Here is a 22479-nt window from a genome sequence, read left to right as displayed (position 1 = left end):
GGCAAATTTATAGAAAAATGTGTGTGTTTTTTTAAGAGTTTTAGTTCTTATGGAAAGATAACCATACGTCTATTCAGTAAGTTCTATTTTGGCGCCTGCTTTGGAGAGTCTTGTAAGTGTTAAAGCAAGTTAATTTCCCCCTTTCACTCTTCTAAGTGATTAATTCCTGGGAACTAGAGTTAGGTATTCCAGTTCGTGACATTTTAAACACACCTACACATAGACACAGTACAAAGTGCACATTTCAGAGGGGATTTTTTATGACTATGTTAGGATCTATCTTAGAAATCCATATCAAGCATTTGGGTGGAGTATTGTGTGATTACAGTTTAGATTAAAAAAGGAAAAGAGAGAGAGAGAAGAAGAAAGAACCTACTGACAGCTTAAATTAAAAGATTCAGTTCCTCCAGGCAGCCAAAAGTTTGGGTGTTTATCTTAACTTGCCTCACCTTTCCTTCACCTTGTTCTTTAAGGGAGGAAGCCAGGGTTCAAGTTGCTCTGGAGCCAGGATTAAACAGCCCCTTCTGCTTCCTGCCTCTTCCAGTCCAGACAGAGATGAGGCCCAAATGGCCTTTTTCTTGTCTTTGTCCTTGTCAGCATGAGGCTAATAATTTCCTGTTGGTTCCTTCATCAAAGGTACCGGGCTCTCATCCCTTTGATGGGCCTCTCCTTGGACTCTGAAGATAGCCAGGCCCTGCTGAGTCAGTTCCTTGTTTCCACTTAGAAGCTCCAAGCTCCCCTAGGTCTCCTCAAAGCCTGTGCTCCAGAGGCATTCTTTGGTATAAGGTGTAAAACATGAGGCAAGATCCAAGCTGGAAGATTGTTTTATCACATTGCGGTGGGCTCCTATCATGCCTTCTCTAGGCAGAGGGAAAACATTGAGAAAGATGGAACAGGAATGCCATTTGTGAACCAACATTTCAGATAAAGGTTCCCACAGCTGGGTCTGCAGAGAAAAGTGGAAAAACCACAGACTTTTGATCTGTGTCTGATTCCTGGTTCTGCCACTTACCTAGCTGTATGACTTTGGGCAAAGACTTTATCTCCTTGAGATTCAGTTTCCAATTCTGTAAAATGGGGCTTATTATCTGGGCCTAGATCGTTGCAGGGATTCAATGTGCCCACTTACCTAAAGCCATAAAAATTGTGCTTAGAGCAGAGGCTCAATAAATGAAAGGTATTAATTACTGTTATTAATTATAAGGTCTGATTACTATCATACCTTAAATGGCCTGAGCAAGAAAGAAGCATGTTACAATTATGAATTATAATAATTGTGGAGATTAATCTTATTTTAAATCGTATGTGTAATAAAACTTCTGGCCAAGAATATTAGGGCAATTCACAGTTTACTGACACTGTAAGACCCATCTAAGGTCATTTTAGAATTAGATGTGCCAAACTTGGGGGCAGGTGCCCTTGGGTTCGTGTCCTAGATTTGCCACAAATTCACTGAGTCACCCTGAGTGAGTCATTCCCTTTCTCAGAGACTAGCTGTAAATGAGAGCTCACCCAAGGTAAGTTCTGCAGAGGTTTCTTCCAGAGCTCACATTCTGGAGTTTAAGTTCTACTCTTCTTTAGAATAGGAGCGTCTCATAGATGCAGTTCCCCTTTCCACCACTAGGAGTGGTCAGCCAATCATCTCCTGCTAAACCCTGACTCTAGGCAACCTCCTTCCCTGAAATACCTTTTTCTACTCTGACCAGTAGCATTTGTTTGTTTTCCTCCCTCACCTAGACCATAAGTTCCCTAAGGGCAAGGTTGATACCCTTCTGGTATCACACAGTACTTCGTGTGTTAAATATAGATGTCCAGTAAATATGCTGGATTAATTGATAATGTTTATTAATAAATATTTTGATTAAATTAATGCAGCATATCAGTCAGATATCACCATAATAATACTAGATTATGAAGGATGCCAGTGGCTTAAAATAACAGTTATTTTTTCTCATCTGTGGGCCAGCTGGGGTTGCCTGGTCCAGACTGTGCTAGGCTATGGTAATAGCTCAGCTTCCTGTATTTCCCATCCTCTTCTTGGGACCAGATTGGGCATATTCTCATGGCACGAGCAACTGCACAAGATGTCACACAGAAATATGCATGGCCTCTTGTGGTTTAGTCTTAGTACTGGAAACTGTCCCTTCTACCTCATTTGGGTTGGCCAAAGCATACCACATGGTCAGATGGAAAGACAAGGGGTGGAGAAACATAATCTGCTTTTTTATTGAGAGAAACTTCCGAGGTGCTTGGCAAAAAGTGCTTGGCAAAAATACAGAGAAGGGTGAAGAGTTGGGGACATTAATACAATCTCCCATAGGCACAAACAACTTTCATCCTGCCTCCATGCTGGGTTGTCCTGGGTTGTCATATTCCATGGGTTATATCCTATAATCAGGAATATAATATTCTAGGACATTAGAAGAGATGGAACCAGAAGACAGTTTCAGCCTCATACCAAACCCTGTAACCATGTCCTTCCTTTAACTTTAAGGTTCAAGTTGTAAAGGAAGAAATAATAATGTAATAATAATAATTTATTATAATAATTAATTATTATTACATTATTGTATGTACTATAATAATGTCATAATAACAATCACCAGTGTATATATAAAACTAGAAATTTTCAAAACCTCCCATCAAAGTATGTATTATTATCCCTATTTTACAGATTAGAGAATTGACATAAAAAGAAAATTATATGCACTGCCCAATATAATACAACAGGTATGTCTTGGAGTTAGGATTCCAACCTATGTGTTTGACTCACAAGTTATCCCAGTGGAGAAGCTCATGCAACAGATTCTAATTCTGATGTGAATGGGGAGTATGTGGGGGAAAGGGAGAACTTTTCTCTAGACCCAGGAAAGTAAGGATCCATCAGATCCCTAGGCACAATAGGTACAAAATAAATATTCATGAAAGGGTGAAAGGAAAGAAGGGAGAGAGGGAGGGAAGGGCAATAGAAGCAGTGAAGGTAAGAGAGGAATAAAGAGGATGTAAGAGAAAAGATATACACATGTTAATCTGTTTGTAGAACTGTCCCTTTCCATGGTGGGCAGAAATCTGTGGATTCTAGGAGTCTTCTATTCCTTGCCCCTACTGGTGCTGAGAACAGTTGCCTCATGCATACCTCATAGTCTAGAAAGTGCATCATGGGCTGGCTCCTAAGTATCTTGCTGATCTTCCCGTCTCTCCCTGGATTACTCAAGCCACACTTTGCTTTTTGCTATTGTTCAACCACAAACATACTCCCAATTCAGGACCTTGGCACTTGCTATCCCTTCTGCCTGAAGCACCCTGCCCTGAGTCTTTCTCCTGGCTTGCTCCTTCATTTCGCCTGTTTAACCAAGATTTCCCTGGCTCTTCCAGTGACCGAAGCACCCACCCAACACTCTAGCCCACTACAGCCCATCCCTTTCTATCCCCTTAGACTGCTCAATTCTTACTTGTAACACGTATATCCACTTGAGATTGTACTGTATGTTTTTATTTACCTCTTTTTTTATTGTCACCTTGCCCCACTAGGGTACAAGCTTCAGGAGGACGAAGGATATCACCTCTCTTGTTCATTCCTGTATCTTCAGCATCTAATACAGTGCCAGGCATATGGTAAGCACTCAGTAAATATTTGTAGAATGAATACATGAATAGCAAATGCATGCAAAATGCTAACTGAATGAATGAATCCCCAAACCAGGAACAGATGGATCATCTGCTTGAATCTAAACATGGTACAAGTATCCCTTGTTTACAAAGTGAATTTAATGATGCCAATTATTCATATTACAGAAATGATTCTTCACTTTACCAAAGGTATCATTCGAATGCTAGTTAAAACAGCTACTTCCTTTAGTGTTGTTAAAAATATAATCCAATTTAAAAAATGGTGAGGTACAGACAACTTTTCTGGAACATACGAATTTCTTAAAATGAATTACAGGTATGCATAATGACAGTTCTGCTTCTGATTTCTGATTCTAGTTTGTTTGCTGTATGGACTAAGAGATTGGCTTATTAAACTGCCTCACAGAAGGCTATTTCAATGTTCATATGTGCATACATTTACATTCTTTTTTAAACTTGTGAATAGGCGCATTTAAATGTGTTTGTGCTCCAGGAGAACCATTGGAAATGCTATTCAAGATTGGTACTGGATTGCTTTGCAAATAGTCTACAATTTGGACAACAGGATTCAAGATAGCTCTGTGTTCCAATTTTTACGAACGTTGAAACATTGACTATCTGTGTTGAGAAGGAGAAGGCAGAAATCATTGTAACCCAATGGAGAAAGCCTTTTAAAAAAAAATCTTTCTTTAGAGTCCTCAGCTTAAGACAGATGAACTTCTGCATCATAAGCTGTATTTCAGTGTTTTACCCCGTTGTATACGTTTCTTTTCCCTTTTCAATGGCCTTGTTTCATGGCAAAAAGCTAATAGTGGTGTTTCCATAAAGCACAGGTAGGTCAAAATGGAATGCACAGGTGGCATATACACAGATGGCTTAAGAGTCTTCTTGGAAACAGTATTCCAGAAGAATCTCTCTATTCTGATTGATAGTCACCTTACTTCTGGGTCTTAAGCCGTGATTGATTTTTATTGTACAGAGTATTGTTTTGGGCTATGGGTAAAATTTAAGAATAACACTTTTCGTAGCTATTCATTGAATGCCTATTAAGTGCTTTAATTCTGGTCCTTACAACTATTCTACAAAGTATGCCCATTTTATAGGCAAGAACGAGAAAGCTCAGAGAATTGAACAGCTTACTCACAATCAAACAGTTTGCTAATAAATGAATAATTAAATGTGATGTAATTGCTCACAGTCTGCAAGGGATTCTCACTGAGGAACTAATTTATATGGGAGAGATAGTAAGGGGGGGAGAGGGAAATTTTTGTTAAAGGTATTATTTTTCAGCTGAGAGTTAAAGTATGCAGAAGAGTTAGGGTAAGTATAGGGAGGGAGTGTTCCATGGAAGGAGTAGATTGTGTAAGAGCATTGAGGCAAGGTGGGATTTGGGGCATTTGAGGACCTAAAGAAGATTCATAAGCCTGATGCTTAATGTATTTTGAGGAAGTGCACAGAGAAAAATAATCCGGGGCTTTGTAGGAAAAGAAAATTGTACCCCAAGGGCAATGGGCAATGTGGACTTTTTTTTTTTTTTTTTTTTTTTTTTTTTTTTTTTTAGCAGAAGTGCTCGGATTGTATTTGTTGACAAAGACTATTTTGGCTGTGAGCCAATGAAAGCAAGAATGGCTGAATGGTGATCCATTGCAGTTAACCAGGAGAGAGGGCTGCGGGCTTGGGATATGCCATGGCAGCAAAGAGGGATGCATGCCGTAGGTGTGTTTTGGAAACAGAAGCAGGACTTTGTGTTGAATTGGTTATGGCAGGTGAGAGAGAGGAAGATGTCAAGGATCATTCTCATATGACTGACTCAGCCAATTGGACAGATGTAGATGCTTATTATTGCCTAAGAGAATCTGCAGGATGACCAGGTGTGTGAGTATGAGATTGGGTGCGGGAAGGAAGAGTCCCCAGACTGCAGTTCCAGGAACCCATTTTGGGCACTAGGCTGCTCCCCTTTCCTGTGTCCACAAATCACTTCCTGGGTCAGGAAGGCAGTGTCAGCTGATATTTAATTAGCTGAAAACATATATCACTCTGCTGGGAGCAGAAGACCTGTGTTCTGAACTCTGACTTTGGACAAACACTTGCCTATCTCTGAGCCACTTCTTTTTGTGTAGAATAAGGAGGCTTGCCCAAAAGATGTCTACGTTCCTGTTTCCCTCTAAAAGCCCATGATTACTGATTACAGTCACTCTAGGCATAGTTTTTCAAAACTATGTCCAAAGGATACATTTATATTGACCCTGTGTCCATTGGAGGCCTGTTCTGAAACACAGGTTAAATACGACATGGAGCAGTGGTAATGGCCAGAAGATAAACAAAGGCATTGATTGAGGTTACCCCAGAGCTCAGTGTGGAGGTCAGTCAGATGCCTTCATGTTGCCATTCAGAACCTTTTGTCAACAATTCTTTGCTATTCATGGAACCCAAGGATTTTCAGCTGCTGTCTTTCCTACCTTAAGTGTCCACACCATTGCTCACCCCTGTTTCCTCCTCTGCTCTTCTCAGGGGAAGATGCAGAATTCCATGGCATGGCAAATGGGCTTGGAAATTGAACTTCCCAAGTCTGAATCCTGTTTATGGCCTTTACTGGCTGTGAGCAATCTTTTTACCTCTGTGAGCATCAGTTTCCACATCTGTAAAATGGTAACCTCAGAGAATTCTTGTTAAGTGAGAAAAGTGACAATTCACTGTGCCTAGAAAATAGTAAATATTCAGTGAATGTGCTCTTCCCTCTGCTCCCCCCCTCCTTTGCCTCCTATTCCTTATTATCTGACATTTTTCAGAACTGTGCTAAGGTATCAAACATTTCAGATAAGATCCCCTGACCTTTCCCTGCCACAGACAATCTTGTGTATAATTTGATCTTGCCACGTTATATTATCCCCTGTGTTTGCCTGTCTCGCTCCTGTCTCTCTGCGAGAGATATCTAGAGACCAATAATTATTGATACTTCATCACTGAATCTGAAGCACACAAACATATGGTAGGTTCAATAAATGTGTGCTAACCTTTACTGCCAATGAAGATGTTTGAAGAAGGATGCATGGGAAGAGAGATGACAGAGAAGAAGAAAAAAAAATCCCACATGTCATGCCAGCTCCTCAAAAGAGATTTTGGTATAGAATATGAAGGAAAAACAGTAAAAGCAGAATCCATTAACTGGCCCAAATTGCATTAATAGTTCTCTGCTTTGTGACATACACTCATCATTTAGTCTTTAGTACAAGCAAGTCTTGATTGACTAAGAAATGTTTATCAAAAGAAGCAAAATTTACCATGTGTATTTACAGTGTAAAGTGCTTTCCTCCTATAGCTTTGCTTACATCAACGGAAGGGGGAAAATGCACCCAGACAGTCTAATTTCTTTAAGTCAGATGAGTCACGGAAGCAAACATTGGAAGATGTGCTACAAAATAATCAATCATCAGATAAAACTGTTTAGGATGTGGCAGATGTATAAAGTGAAGTACAGCTATCTTTTTGGGTAAAAGTTTGTGTATTTACGGAAGATTCTGGTAGAAGACATACAGAGATTTAGCCAAACCGTCACTTAAATGGAGGTATGGTTTCAACGCAGGAGAGCAGCTGAAAATAGTAGTCAGTTCTCTCTCTATCCCCTTCCTCCTAGTCCTACCCCTCATTCTCATGCCAACACCCAGTAATTGCTTTTCCATGAGAAACATCTTTTACTTTCCTTTTGTTAACAGTGTGGCTTCTAGGATACTTATGTGTTTTATTTGGCCAATATCTGTTTCAAATATCATATCCTAAATGGAAAACACCCATAGCGGTAAAGGCAGCAACATCCTAATCAGTCAGTAGGAGGGAGGTGCCTTCCCCATATTATTGCTCAGTCTCATTACACCTGTTATGGGAAACTACAATGCTAGGTAATAGGCTGTATGTCTAAGTTGATGCAGCTTAGACATTGTGGAGTTTGGGTGTCTACATGTAGTTTTCTCATGCCAGTACATGTGGGTATTTCTCAGATATGAACTGACAGGGATTCAGTCTGATAGGATGAACACTTCCTATAAACTGGACATTTAACATCATATAATGCATCTATGTCCTGGAGCCAAATGCACGAACACCTGTCAAACTCTGCCTGTCTCCAAATGCCCATAGCATCACTGTCTTTGAATACCTCCTTCCCCCTGCTGGGAACAAGCTTCCCCATGCATGCTTTAGCTAATTCCAGTATAGCTGTAAATTTTATGCTCAGGTGTCCTGTCCTCCAGAAAAATTTCCTGATCCTCCTTGCCCCTTCCTTTCTCCTACCAACAGTACTAATTTAATATTCTTCCTTCATGTTCTATGTACTATGTGCCCAATTCTGATACAGTCCTTGCATAGTCATTAAAAAAAAATCCTCCCAAGGCTTTTACTCATTAAGGGTAGGAGCCATATTTTCATCATAACTTGGGAATATCCACATATATATGAATATCATATATAGAACCTTTCATGGTACATGTGAGGAAAAAATAAGAATAATATTTAGTGTTCATTTAGTGCTTACATGGGTCAGGCACTGTCCTAAGCAGTTTTCATGTAGACTCTTCTAATTCTCATAACATGATCATGATATTGAAACTTTTCTAGTGGAAGTGGGGAAGGAAGGAAGAGAGAGAGAAAGAAAGAGAGAGAAATGTGTGCAAAAACACATACACAATTTACCTGTGCAGATAGTCACACATTATAGATCTGGATATTTTCATTCATCATACACTTGATAAGTGTCAACACAAAGAGATTGGAAACTTATTTAACCACATTGATAAACACCCAGCACAGATAACAGGTGCTTCCCTGCCCTCTGTAGTCTACCACAGACAGTGTTAGAGTGTTAAGTCCTGGATGTCACAATGACAATCGGGACATTGAGGGCCCTGGAATGTGAACCACATCAAGAAATGATTTGAAGATGTGTGGTTTGGAAAAGAGAATGCTCTGGGGGTACATGATCATTTTGTTCAAATATCTAAAGGGCTGTCATGAAGAAGAATGATTAGATTTATTCTGCTTGGCCCCAAGGGGTACAAAACAGACTAACGGATGGAGGCTTCAGGGAGGGAGAGCAAATGCTTCTCAGTCTCCAGAAAGGTTTCTGGCTAGAAAAGGTCTGTGCCACTAGATGTTGTGCTCCTCAGAATAGAGAGCTTTGGTTCACTTCAGGTAGAGGAACTCAGACTTTATGTCCATATGACAGATATTCCCACATTTCACCGGGGGCTTTGTGCTGTGGGTAGGGGAGAATATTGCAGCACGACCGTGATCTCTTTTCAGTGCAGATTTTCATAGAAATTGTAGGAGGTCTAGTTAGGGTGCCATATGCCTTGGACCAAAGTTTATTTCTATTAGTGTTGAGACTACTACTAGTACTGTAATTACTATTAATAGTTGGATAATAGGTACCCTTTGCAGAGTGGCTACTGTGGAACAGGTGCATATTCCCTCTGCTAGACCCTTTGCATTTTGCATATATTGTGTCACTTAATCTACACAGCAGTCCTGAACAGGTGATGTTATCAATTTCATTTTGCAATTGTAGGGCACTGAGGCTCTAGGGGAAGAAGCAATCTGTGCAGTGTTAACCAGATAGTAGCACTCCAGCCATTGTGTATAGATTGCAGTTCTTTTTCTGATGAATCCATTGGGTTCTGTGGCCACTGCACCCTTCATAACAAGAGCTGCCCCACAATTGCATGAGAACAAATCAGTTTGACTGTGTGGCTTATATACATTTTCTCAAAAAGGTAAATCAAGAGGGACTTAGCTAGGATAAGCAGAAAGACTTGAATAGTATTGAAAGATAAAAGATAAGACGATTTTGAGATATTGTCAGTACATCAAAAATAATAAAATTAAACGTGCATCCAAAGACAAATGGTTCTAGGCAATTTGGATAGTTTCTTCCTGCAAGGGACTTAGAGAACCCAAGTGGATGAGCTGATTCAGACAAACACACCAGCCTCATTGGAATAAATGTATGGAGAGCATATAAAAAGTTCTTGTGCCTATTTTCTTACACGTGTCATGCTTCTTCTAGTTATCTTTCTTTCTTTCTTTTTTAAAGTTTATTTATTTATTTTGAGAGAGAGAGAAAGACATGGAGAGAGAGAGCAGAAGAGGCGCAGAGAGGGAGAGAGAGAATCCCAAGCAGGCTCCGCACCGTTAGTGTGGAGGCTGATACAGGATTTGAACTCACAAACCGTGAGATCATGACATGAGCCGAAACCAAGAGTCGGATGCTTAAGTGCCTGAGCCACCCAGGTGCCCCGAGCCAGTTCTCTTTCAAGAGCTACCACCACTGCTACGAAGTCCGTATTCACTTCTATGATTCTTGGGGTTTTCTCTCAAGCTCCTAGAGAGGCTATCCTGTGTATCACAAAATTAAATTCAGAGTTATGTTGTGTGTTCTGTCTTGTACTACTGGATTGTTTTGCTTGTTTTGGTTGTTGTTGTTGTTGCTTTGTCTACTTTCCTTTCCCATGTAAATGGGAGGAGACGCCCATTGCAGGTCAGGTTGTAGTATCATGGGGAAATGCTAACTGTAGATCTTCAGGTGACTTCTCAGGGTAAACTAACTTTGACTTTGACCTTTAGCTTTGCAAGTTCAAGAATTCAGCCTTGTCCGAGTCCCCCAAATGGTGATTGATCAGAACATTTATTGCATTTTCCTAACACTTGAGTTATCTCCATGTTAAGTGGAAGAGATCTGGACAAAACAGAAGCCCACAACCCCCAACTACTTGTAAGGCAATGAAGGCAACTTCATTCATCAGAATTTCTCCTAAGAGGAGTCCCATATGTATTTCAAACAAATAAATAATATGTGGAATGAATGGTGAACAGAAAGAAAACATTCAGGTGGAGAAAAATGGTTCCCAAATTACTTTCTCAAGGACACCATAGCTCCAGATTTTTTTTTCGTTGTGTAAACATTTTGAATGGTTGAGAGATGAAAAATTGGGAGTCAGAGTCAAGGTAGATATAAATTGTACCTGGCTGCTGCATCACACATACAGGTGGCACCACTGTTATCAAAGCTAGTAAGTGACTACAGAGAAGAGGAATGTCTAATGGAGAATTTTTTTTCCATATAGATGCAATATAAGTCCTTTTATTTCTCTGCCAAACACATTCAGTAAATTTTATAATGTTTGATAATGCTTTTATGACATTGGATTATTTTGAGGGGTGGATTATTAAAGGGGGCTGAGTTATGAATCTGAGTACTTTCCCTGTACCTTTATATCCCATATAAAATATGGGATAATGATACCTACCTTTTGGGCTGTTAAGAGGATTAAATAAAAACAAAACTATATTTAAACTATATGGAAATAGTAGATACTTAACATGCATTTACTATCTTCTTATGGGAATGCCAATTTATATCAACTGCTAATAAGAAACTAAATGTGTGAATGAAGTTGGTAATAATGAGAAGTCTAGGAAGTGTGTGCATGGGTGTTTGGAATTGCCTGAAAAGACGTGTTACAATTACAGATTTGGGAAGCCTCACAAATGAAAGAGAAGCACAGGGATGATCCGACTTGTGAGTGGCCTCAGACTCCTAGCCTGTTTGCTTTCCCCGTAAGAGGACTGGCCCTGTCAAAGGGGAGAGAGGCATGTCTGACCTCTCTTTCCCACCTCCTACACTTGCTAGGATACATTGTAAACCTGTCTCATCTCCGGCTCCTCTTGCTTTTAAAAGACATACTTTACTTCAGATATGTTAATACAAGCAACTTGGCTACAGCCAAATCTTTGTTGGCCAGGAGTCATTTATCTCTTTATGATGGTCATATTTATCACTTATTTTATTTTAAGATTTTTAATCTCAGCTTGTTGTTCTCATTGCTGTTGTTCTGAGTTCCAGAGACAGGAGACTGACAATTTATCAAAACCTCAACTATAGGCAACATTCCCTCCACAAAATATACATTTCTTTGGAAAGGCATCTTGCTTTCCCCATGGTCTGCATCCCTAGAATTTCAAACACAAAACAAGGCACAGAATAGAAGCTCAATAAACACTCATATTTCCTGTGATCCTCTCAGTGGAAGAGTTTATATTACATTTTACACATCTTTAACAACAAAAACTTTTGCCTTAAAGTCTATCATTGTTAAGAGTATTTTCTTGGGTTCCACTAAATTAAAATTTGTAGTAACTTAATCTCTCTCTCTCCAAACACATTTGCAATGCTTGATATTCTTTATCGCTGTTTTCTGTGTGTCATCTATCATTATCCTGTGCTGCATTTCTTGAAGAGAAAACCTATGTGAAGCGTATTTTTTACAAAAATCCTTTATTATTATGGCCTATAGCAATTAAAGCTTGAAATTAGAATTAAGGCTTGTGCATTTTGATGCAGGCGACCATATAGATGTATTAACATTGTGGCAACGTTTTCTTTGCAGGCACAAAGTTGTCATTAGGAAATATAATACTCATTTTTTGCTTGATTAATTATAGCAAAGGCATAACAAAATATATATTGTGTGTTAGAGCATGCACCATTTGCAAAATTATAAATCATGAATAAGCTGAGGTCGGAATCCAAAACATTCTGTAAGAAACTCACCTAGTATGTATAAAATTTGTTTTATGAAACAGTTTTGGTAAAGAGGATTTATGCACTTAAAACTTGAAGAAACACACCTTAAGAACACAATTCACAATCTGAAATAATCTGAGTTCCTGTCAATTTACCAAGTCTTCCATGGCTTTAGGGATGTATAACCTTGGAAGATGTTCTGATGATGGTACGTAATAACATATAATATATTTTCTAAGTAGCCAGATATCCAAGAGATGCCATGTGTCATGCTAAGTGTTCTCCATGGCTGTCTGATTTAATTTGAACAATGCTTGTGCCAAATAGGTGTTGTTGTTGTTGTTGTTGTTGTTGTTGTTATAAAACTTAACATTCAAGGAGATGTATGTATCTTAGGTGTATAATTTCACAAGTTTTGGCACATGTACACATTTCTGTAGCCAATACTTCAATCAAGAAGACAGCTATGGCATTTTTAGCTCTAATTTCTAGGTGAAAAAAAAGTAGATTTAGAAGTTAAATAATTTGCCCAATGCCATACCAGTGGTAAACAGCAAAGCTGGTCATCAAACCCATGCTCCTTGCCATATCATGTTAGGACACCTAAGACTTAGCTTCAGTATCTGTGAGTTTCCTTTTGTTTCTTTTTATATCTATAATGGTATGCTTTGGAGAGAAAACAGGTTGGAAGGCTGAGTGGGATTGTATTCAACAGTGTTTCTAACAGTATTTTTCAAAACTACTAACAATTAGAATATCCTAGTTTTGTAAGGGACAGGGATTCAAGCTCCATGTTTAGAAGTTTGATTTAGTAGACTGCAAAGTGACTTTGAAGAATATAACACGGTATTATTAACTGCAAGTGACATGTTATACATTAGAACTTATTTCTTATAACTGAAAGTTTGTATCCTTTGACCCACATCCCCCCATTTCACCCACCTCCCATCTTCTGGTAACCACCACTATGCTCTCTGTTTCTATGAGTTTGGCTTTTTTAGATTCCATGAGAATTTGGAGAAAAGGGAACCCGAATGCCCTGGTGGTGGGAATGTAAATTGGCATAACCACTTTGGAAAACGGTGTGGAGTTTCCTCAAAAAATTAAAAATACAAGTATTGTATGATTCAGCAACTTCAATTCTGGATATATCCAAAAGAAATGAACACAGGATCTTGAAGAGATATCTGCACTACCTTGTTTGTTGCAGCATTAGTCACAATAGTCAAGATATGGAAACAACTAAATATCCATCAGTGGATGGATGGATAAAGAAGATGTGGTATATACATACAAGGGAATATTATTCAGAAGCTGTCCTTTTTGCAGTAACAATCCAGATACTCTATGTTTGCCTCTGTCATTGAAATGTTTATGTCCTTGCACGAGGCAAGAAAAGCTGAAGGGTCATGCACTAGCTCTTAAATCTTTTCCAGATTCATTGCTCTTAACTAGTCCCAAGATCCTCTTGGAAGGGCATAGAGAAACATGGAGGATAACATAGATTTTGGGAGAAGAGTCAATGTCTTTGCCACAGACAGGTTTTTAGAATCATTCACCGCTAAGTTTCTTTCTCTCTCTGGAAGTTTGTGGCTATGATGCAGTTGAAGTAGATTTCACCTTCTGTTTTCCTAGGAAGTGATACCCTGACCATGGTCACTCCACCTTGGCATGGAGTGCTTTTCCTTGTCTTCTTTTGGGCTACTATGCTCATGAAAAGTCTGAAGGTTTTATATTGATGCTGACAGTCCTGCCACTGCTTTCTTCAGGTGCTCTTTCATTCCCTAGAGATAGCATTATTTACATTGGCCCTAGCCAGAATGGTTGTATTCCCGCCTGAACTTGCTGCCAGCTGGATGCCAGCTTAATGCCTGCTGATACTTAGAAGGCAAAGGTTTTAAGGTTCTAGCCTCCAGTGGTTTTGAGCAGACTTGAGCCACACAGCCTGGCTTCTGGTCCAAGCTCTATCATTTACTAGGTGTGTGAGTTTGGTAAGTGACTTAACCTCACTGAACCTAACTCCCTCTTGAGTAAAATGGGGGTAATTATAGTTTCTGCCTCATGAGACTGCCATATGCATTAAAAGTGATAATCCACATAAGTGCTTAGTGTGGTGTCTGGCATATGGAGAGCAACCAATGAAATTCGTCTACTCTTTATGATGGATGTCTTGAAGACTGCTGATCTGCCAGTATCTAATAAAAGGAAACTCCTCTGCATTGCCTCACCCAGAGAAATGGGTTTCACCATTGCAGTGCTGAAAGCGAAGCCTTTTTGCATGCCTTCAAATCAATCAATTTCAGTTCATTTTCCCACCTTCTTGGAAAGCCAGCTTTGACCCTGTCTTTCAACTCTTAATGACGATCTTACCAAGGTTAAAATAAAGTTAGTAAAATAGTATTTTTCTGTCAATGAAAGTATGTCAGCTCTAAAAGGGTTGTGGATGATCACATTTCTCCTATTCTATTCTACATGAAGCTGTATGCTATCTAACAACAGGAGGATGTTAAATCATGCAACATAAACTTTATTTTCCCAGAGTGGCAAGTGAGCTATATTCAACTTTCTGTTGTAACACCATTTTTAGGTGGTGTCAGCATGCCTGTTATCAATTTCCCTTTACCTAAGCTGTGTGCATCTTCTCAAAGAGACCTTATGGAGATCCCGTCCCCACGATTGTCTAGGAATTTCACTGGATGTCCGCATTGCAGTGCCCTGGAATAATGGTGTTTTCTTGCTCAAATATGAAAATACTGCAGGCGCCACCTACCTCAGGGATTCATAAAATATATTGTCACATCAGTATACATGGGCACATCCAGCATATGTATTCCTAGACATTCTCAAGTAATATCTGTTTAGCTCTGTTCGACTGATCACTTACAAAACTAATTTGGCCATGAAAAATTTATTTTCACCAGAAGGGGTGTTTCAAAAAATGATATATTTGACAGGATCATAGGCCATATTGATGATAACTTACACTTTGGAACTTGGCTCATTTCTCGGATTTAGATAGATAATAATAAAGGAGCTATCACTTGGCCTGATCTGGTTTTATAAAGCCAATGGGGACCATAAGCACAGAAGTCTAATCTGTTTGACAGGGCTGGGACTAGGGTGGAGAAAGTGAGACACTTGTCACCAATATCACATTACCTAAAGGAGCTACCAAAAAGCTCAGTAATCAAGGTAAATAATGTTTAACATTAATAACATAATTAATTAAAACATTAATTAATTATTAAAAACATTAATAACATAATTAAAAAATAGTAATGCAAATTTCCATGATTAACATAATGGCAAATTTTAAGTAAAGGCGGGATCAGTGTTACTAATTTTTTCTTTTGCTTCTGACTCTAATATGGCTGTGTACAGTTTGTGGATATACTGTTCTTGTTTCTTTCTTAAAATTTTGAAAAAAAAAAAATAAAAAAAAAAAAAAAAAAAAAATTAAAAAAAAAAAAAAAAAAAAGGGGCGCCTGGGTGGCGCAGTCGGTTAAGCGTCCGACTTCAGCCAGGTCACGATCTCGCGGTCCAGGAGTTCGAGCCCCGCGTCAGGCTCTGGGCTGATGGCTCGGAGCCTGGAGCCTGTTTCCGATTCTGTGTCTCCCTCTCTCTCTGCCCCTCCCCCGTTCATGCTCTGTCTCTCTCTGTCCCAAAAATAAATAAACGTTGGAAAAAAAAAAAAATTAAAAAAAAAAATTTTGATACTTTGCCTATCATGAATTTTTTGCATTAATTTTGGTATCTTATTTTATTTTGTAATGTTTGTTTATTCATTTTGAGGGAGAGAGAGAGAGTGCCAGCAAGAGCAGGTGGGGAAGGGGCAGAAAGAGAGGGAGTGAGAATCGCAAGCAGGTTCTGCTTGGGGTTCGATCTCACAAACCATGAGCTCATGACCTGAGCCAAAATCAAGAGTTGGACACTTAACCAACTGAGCCACCCGGGCACCCCTAAATTTTGATATTTTAAAAGAAGGCACTGAAATACTGTGGGCCTTGATTGATGAGTGTTTTTGGAACCCTTTAAACTTTATGCCCAAGACACATGCCCCAGTGATTTCTTCTTCTAGCTCTGCACAGATGCAACTGGGAGTGGAAAAGAAAACTCACTTTGTCTTGTGCTGAAGTTCTACACAAAGTGAAAATTAAGAAGAGATGGTACATGCCAAAATGTGGAAGCAAAACCCAAATGTCCATCAACTGATGCATGGATAAGCCAAATGTGTGACACACACACACACACACACACACACACACACACACACAGAGGAATATTATTCAGCCTTAAAAAGGAAAGTCTGACACATGGTGTAACATGGAGAGAAATTGAGGACATCATACTAAGCGAAGTCAGTCTCAAAGAGACAAATACTGTGTGATTTCACTTACATACTATTATCAAGAGTAGCCAAACTCATAGAGACAGAAACTAAGAGTGGCAATTGCCAGGGAATGGAGAGGAGGAAATGGGGAACTGTTATTTAATTAGTATAGAGTTTCGGTTTTGCAAGATGAAAAAGTTCTGGAGACTGGTTGTACAACAATGTAAATATACCTAACACCGCTGCCCTGTACATTTAAAACTGGTTAAGACGGTAAAGTTTATGTTACATGTATTTTATCCCCATTAAAAATGTGAACAAAAGAAGAAGAAGAAATGACAAGGGAGGAGAGGAAACGGAATGCAGTGAATGGCCTGGGTGACTTCTCGACACGGGGCTTCTATCTGTCATTGGGAGCAGGGTGCATTGGAAATTGGGCTGAAGCATGTTCATTCAACATTAAGTGTCTTTTCTGTCTTTTTCTTCTTTGACTACTTTCTAGGGATAAGAAAAGATATTTAGATATAAGATATATTTTGATTAAAGATCCTATTTGTTAATGTACACCTTCACAGTGCTGATGGACTGGCCAAGACGTGCAGCACATTTTGGATGCTTTTATAGAAAAGCTAAGACTTATTTTTCTAATAACTCTTTCATCTGCAGCATCTAGTTTTTCCATTAGGAAAACTAAAATAGCTCGTGGAATTGCTTTTTGTCTTTCTACAATAACAGACACTGCAGTGAGCTAGTCACTTTGGGTTATATGTAGAATAAGATGTGGATACAATGAGGAAAAAATCCCTCTTCACACTCCACACCCTTCTGGCAAAAGGACATTTTTTGACATCTCCTTCATGTTTCCGGGTCAGAGAACATCTTCCCTCGTGTGAATGTAAAAGAGATAATTTATAACAACATATGCTGAATAATGGACTGAGATCTCTTTGAGGACAAAGAGCATCTATAAAAAATTTTACTAACTCACAAAGAGCTTTGTCCTTACTTAGGTTCTAAGTAAGCATGGCTTTTTTGTTCTTTTGGTTTACATTTGTCTTCACCTCAACATACCACATGCTTCTTCTGCTTTTTTTTTTTTTTTTTTTTTTTTTTTTTGGTTTGGTGGTGTTACTAGTCAAGGTAGGCTGTGATAATCAACTAAACTGTGATAGTAAAGGTATGCCAACCCAGGTGACCCAAAAAATGGATGTGTATTGCTCTCTCATATATTGCATGTTGATTGAAGTTCAGGCATAGCTCTGTCCTCTGTCCTCTTCACTCTGGGACCTGTGCTAATAGAGGGGTCTTCTTTTGGTTGTTATGACCTGGAGTACAGCAAGGCATGATGGACCAAGCTGCTTTTGCTCAGAATCAACACATCACTTTGTCCGCATTTCACTGGTGAAAGCAGTTCACGTGGCTACTCAAGTTTAACAGTGTAGGCTTGTATCATCTTCTTTTAGAGAGGGCTCCCATAATGAAAACAAGAAACTGGAGTAGTTGGCAAACAGGAATACCCTGCAGGTGGTTGAAGAAAGAGGATAGCTAATATCTCAATAGTTTTATGTTTACTGAAAACTTTATGTTCTCTTCTCATTTAATTATCATTCTGTCTTGACCACAACCTATGGGGTACATATTATTCTTTCTACTTTTGTTACAGGCAAAGAAGGTGAGTTCGGGATGACTCAGTAACCTCCCTAAAGTCATAGAGTTAGTGTGTATTAGAGCTGGTGTTGGCATCTCTGCCCAACTAACTCGAAGTCTGTGGTGCTCCCAAAACAGCATGGGGACCCCTACACTTACGTGCGGACAAAGTGAGGGCTATTGTGCAAGTCACTTTTTCAAGTAGTGCAACCAGATATGAACATTCATGTTAACTGATTCAGCAGAGAGAAAAGCAGGGTTTGTAAGGACTCATAAATAAATGGTTAAATTCTTTTAGAAGCAGAATGGTACTAAAAATAGCAAAGTTACTCCACATTATGCCTTTTCCATAGGAAAAAGCATGTGAGGCTCACTGACCATCAAAATATGGGTGAATCCAACTCCTTTAAGAACAATATATATATTTTTATAATCACTATTTCTAGAGCATCAGAAATAGGACTGTAACATGTATTTCTAGGAATGGCTAGGAATGGAGAAACCAATAAGAATACATTCACTAATAATATAAGAGAGGAGTTTTCCAAGACAATATATTCACATAACATAAAGTTAAAGTCTGGCCAAGGAAACCTAGGGTTGGAGTACCAACAAGTTTAACCCTTCTGGGAGGCTGTATAACAAATCTTTAAAGTCTCACTCAGAAAACTCACCCCAACCCCCTTTCTGTGTTTACCCAATCCTAAGGACATTATTTGAAACAATAAAAATTACTCAGTACAAATGCTTATCATATTACTAATTTGAAGCATGAAGAAAGCATGGAAAGAGCCTAAATGTCCAGTAATGGGCAGATGGGTTAGTAAAACCTGACTCGTCTGTTTGAAGAAAGGCTACCCTACTGTTAAAAGATTCTTTTACAATAAGTTCAAAATAATGTGTGAAGATGATTTGGATTTTATGTTAAGTGAAACAATTAGAATATAAGATGGAATATATTATAACATCTCCACCCTGTAAGACAAATGGATAGAAAAATAAACAAAGGTACATGCATACGTAGGAAAAGATAAGCCGGGAAGGGATACAAATTCTAAATCTGCTCGTATATGATGTCAGTATTTGTGTATGTAATCTGTGTGACCACAGATAATTAGTGCCTTCATTCTTTTATTCTCCCCGTGGACATGTGTGATGAGACAACATTGTAGGTACGGTTCTAGGCACAGTAGTGAACAAGGTCAAGCTAACTTATACCTTATGCTTCTTACATTATAATGAAGAAGAGGGCATATGAGAAACAAACATATCATATGTAAGTTGATGAAACTCCTTTGGGGAAAACTACATAGGATAAGGGAATACAGCACCACTGATGAGGGATTATTTCACATATGTTGGTCATGTGAGGTCTCTTGGAAAAGATGGTATTTGTACAGAGGCTTGAGCAAAGTGGGGAAGCTAGCTACCCAGATGGGTAAGTGGGGTAAATGGGGACAACTTTTTGGGCAGAAAGAATACTGGATGCAAAGACCTTAGGAGTACTTGGAGTCTTCCAGGAAAAAAAGGAAGCAAATGTGACCTGAATGAGGTGAGGAAGAAGAGAATGACTAATGGCAGGGGGATTCTTGTGAGCCTTATGGACAGTTGTCAGGACTATGGCTCTTCTGTTGAAAGAGATAAAAAGTGATTGGAGGATTCTGAGCTAAGGTGTGGCATCACCTATCTTTAAAGGGTCACTCTGGCTGAGTGAGGGGAGTAGTTTGAGAGCAGGGTAGCCCAAACAAGATCAGATAAGAAATCAGTAGCTGGAACTTGGAGATAGTAGTCGGAAAAATGAGGAATGTTCGGATTTAAAATACTGCAGAGAAGAATTGGACAGGGTTTGCTTCTGAATTGGAAATAGCTCATCCAAATAAGGCAGCTTGGCACATGCAGCTGGGACTCTCTGGAGGCTAAACTGGGGGAACATACCTGTCTTACATCTCTTTAAGATCAAGGAAAACTTTTCCAGAAACTCTCCAAGATCCTGACTATAGATGCGTCTAGATTTTATGCCTACACACACCTAATTGGCAAGATAATTGGCAAGATAAATGAGACCATCATGATATGACCTTACACCAAGAAGGATTCAGATCATGAAGATAGGGTGGGCTCAATCTCCCAGGGGACATGGCCATTTAGAGAGTAAAAAAGACAAGATCAGGGTGAGCAAGGTTTCTTCAAGGATGGAAGGTATGTAGTGGGCAGCCAATCATCTTGTGTCCCAATGGAGGGACTGGTATTTAAACCCAGATTTGACTGATTCGAAAGTCCAGTTTATGTCCTTGAGAAAATCATTTCTTACCATTTTTCTTCTCCTCCTTCTCCTCCCCTCCTTTTACTTCTCTTTTTCTCCCTCACATATACTTTTGCTCTGAATGTACTAATAGCCTATGCCAATTAGTTAAGCTTAATTCCTCACATAACACTTCAAATTATCCCGTAAATAGGCAGATTCTCAAAAACCATAGTCCTGAGCAAAGTGTAATTCGTCTAGGATTGGTCTAAGGTCATCTCTCTCACAGGACTTTATTGATCTTGATTAAAAATCAATGATTTTATTAAGTCACTAAAGAATAGATTTTTATACTAACATGAATTTACTTATGATCAGATTTACTTAAAATCAGATTTGCAGAGGTCAAGGAATCCATTACCAGACCTGTCATTTATCTGGTGATTATTCTACATCAATGAGACAAGGAGTGACCTGTTCAAGGTCAAGGATTTTTTTTGTTGTTTTTGTTGTTGTTTTGTTTTGTTTTCTTTTTGAAAGAAATAAAGAGTAAAACCTATTGAAAGGGAACTATACCAGGTACTGTATATCTAAGCCAAAGGTTTTAAAATGTCCTTCAGGTTCTCTCTGATGGACCTATCCTTCATCTTGAACATCTGGCCTCACCTGCTATCACCTGATCTTATTGGGGTTCCTTTTACATAGTTCATATTTATAGTTCATAGTGCCTCGTGGCCTTTGCAATAACTGATCTTTTGTCTGCAGTTAGTGCCACCTCATTATTATGACGCTTTCCTTAACAACCATTTATAAAATAAGTCCCTGCCTTCTAATCCTTAACACTCTCTATTCCACTTCATGTTTTTGTTTGCTTGCGTGTTCCCTCCGTAGCATTTAACAATACCACGCACACTATCTATTTGCAATTTGTTGTATTTATTTGTTGTATCGGTCTCTCTTCACCCACAGAAAGTACGATCCAATAGGCTGTGGTGGTTTTTTCTATTTTATTCCTTCTAATACCTTGATTATGCAAAAGTGTCTAGTATGTAGTAGATAATCAGTCCTTCCAGAATAATTATAATCTCTGCTTTCCACAAGCTCCCAGTCTATTGGCAACAGCGTGTAAACCAGTGGACCCACCTACCAAACAACCAACCCAGCAACCATCCAGCCATCCACCAAATGAGTCCCACTGCACTGACAACATGAGACTTAAGAACACCACACAGAGTTAGCCTGCCTGAAATCCATTTCCAGCTCTACCAATGCAACTTGATGAGTTTAGGAAGACTTCTTAAAGTCTCTAATCCTTAGTCACTCCATTAGTGAACAGCTTTTGTTTTTGTTTTTGAGAAGTTAGATTATCTCTGTAAAACCATTTACACAGTGCCTAACATAGAATAAGTGCTCAACATACACATGTACAATTTTATTATGTAAAAAAAAAAAAAGCTAGATTCAATGTGGTCACAGATTAGCTCTGCTTGGGGAGTTCAGAAAAAAAAAAAAAAAAAGAGGAAGTGAACCTAAAACTAAAGAAGTACATTTTGATTTATTTTCTACTACAATTTTCCTCTTGTTTTACCTGCTTGTGGGCAAAAACAGGGAAATTCAAAGTTCTAATACAACTTAAATATGATAATATGTAACCAAATGTAACTAAGTTACCTTTGTCATCACATACTATTTAAGTGATTTCTATAATGTCAAATTTTCTGTATTATTTTGATGGGTTTTTGCTTCCAAAGTAGAGGATATGATGCTTTCTTCTGCTTAATTGTACATTATAACATATAGACTGTTAGACCATGATTTGCACAGAGTGGGTACATAAAGAACATTAGAATTCAAAACTATAAACTGCCATGGTAATATGGGGCAAGTAATATGCAACTTGTGTCAAAGGAAGAAAAAAACCACATTATTACACTTAATAACAATTATCTAGGAAATGTTGAGTCGTTATTATTCTTTATTAGTTCTAGTTGTGTTCATGTTAAATGGATGAAAGCTGAATTAAAAGGTGACATTTGGGCTATTTCCTTAAAAAAT

The sequence above is a fragment of the Lynx canadensis genome, chromosome E2, assembly GCF_007474595.2.
Source record: "Lynx canadensis isolate LIC74 chromosome E2, mLynCan4.pri.v2, whole genome shotgun sequence".
Taxonomy (NCBI): Eukaryota; Metazoa; Chordata; class Mammalia; order Carnivora; family Felidae; genus Lynx; species Lynx canadensis.
The sequence above is the reverse complement of the archived record's forward strand: the minus strand, read 5'-3'. Positions refer to the sequence as shown.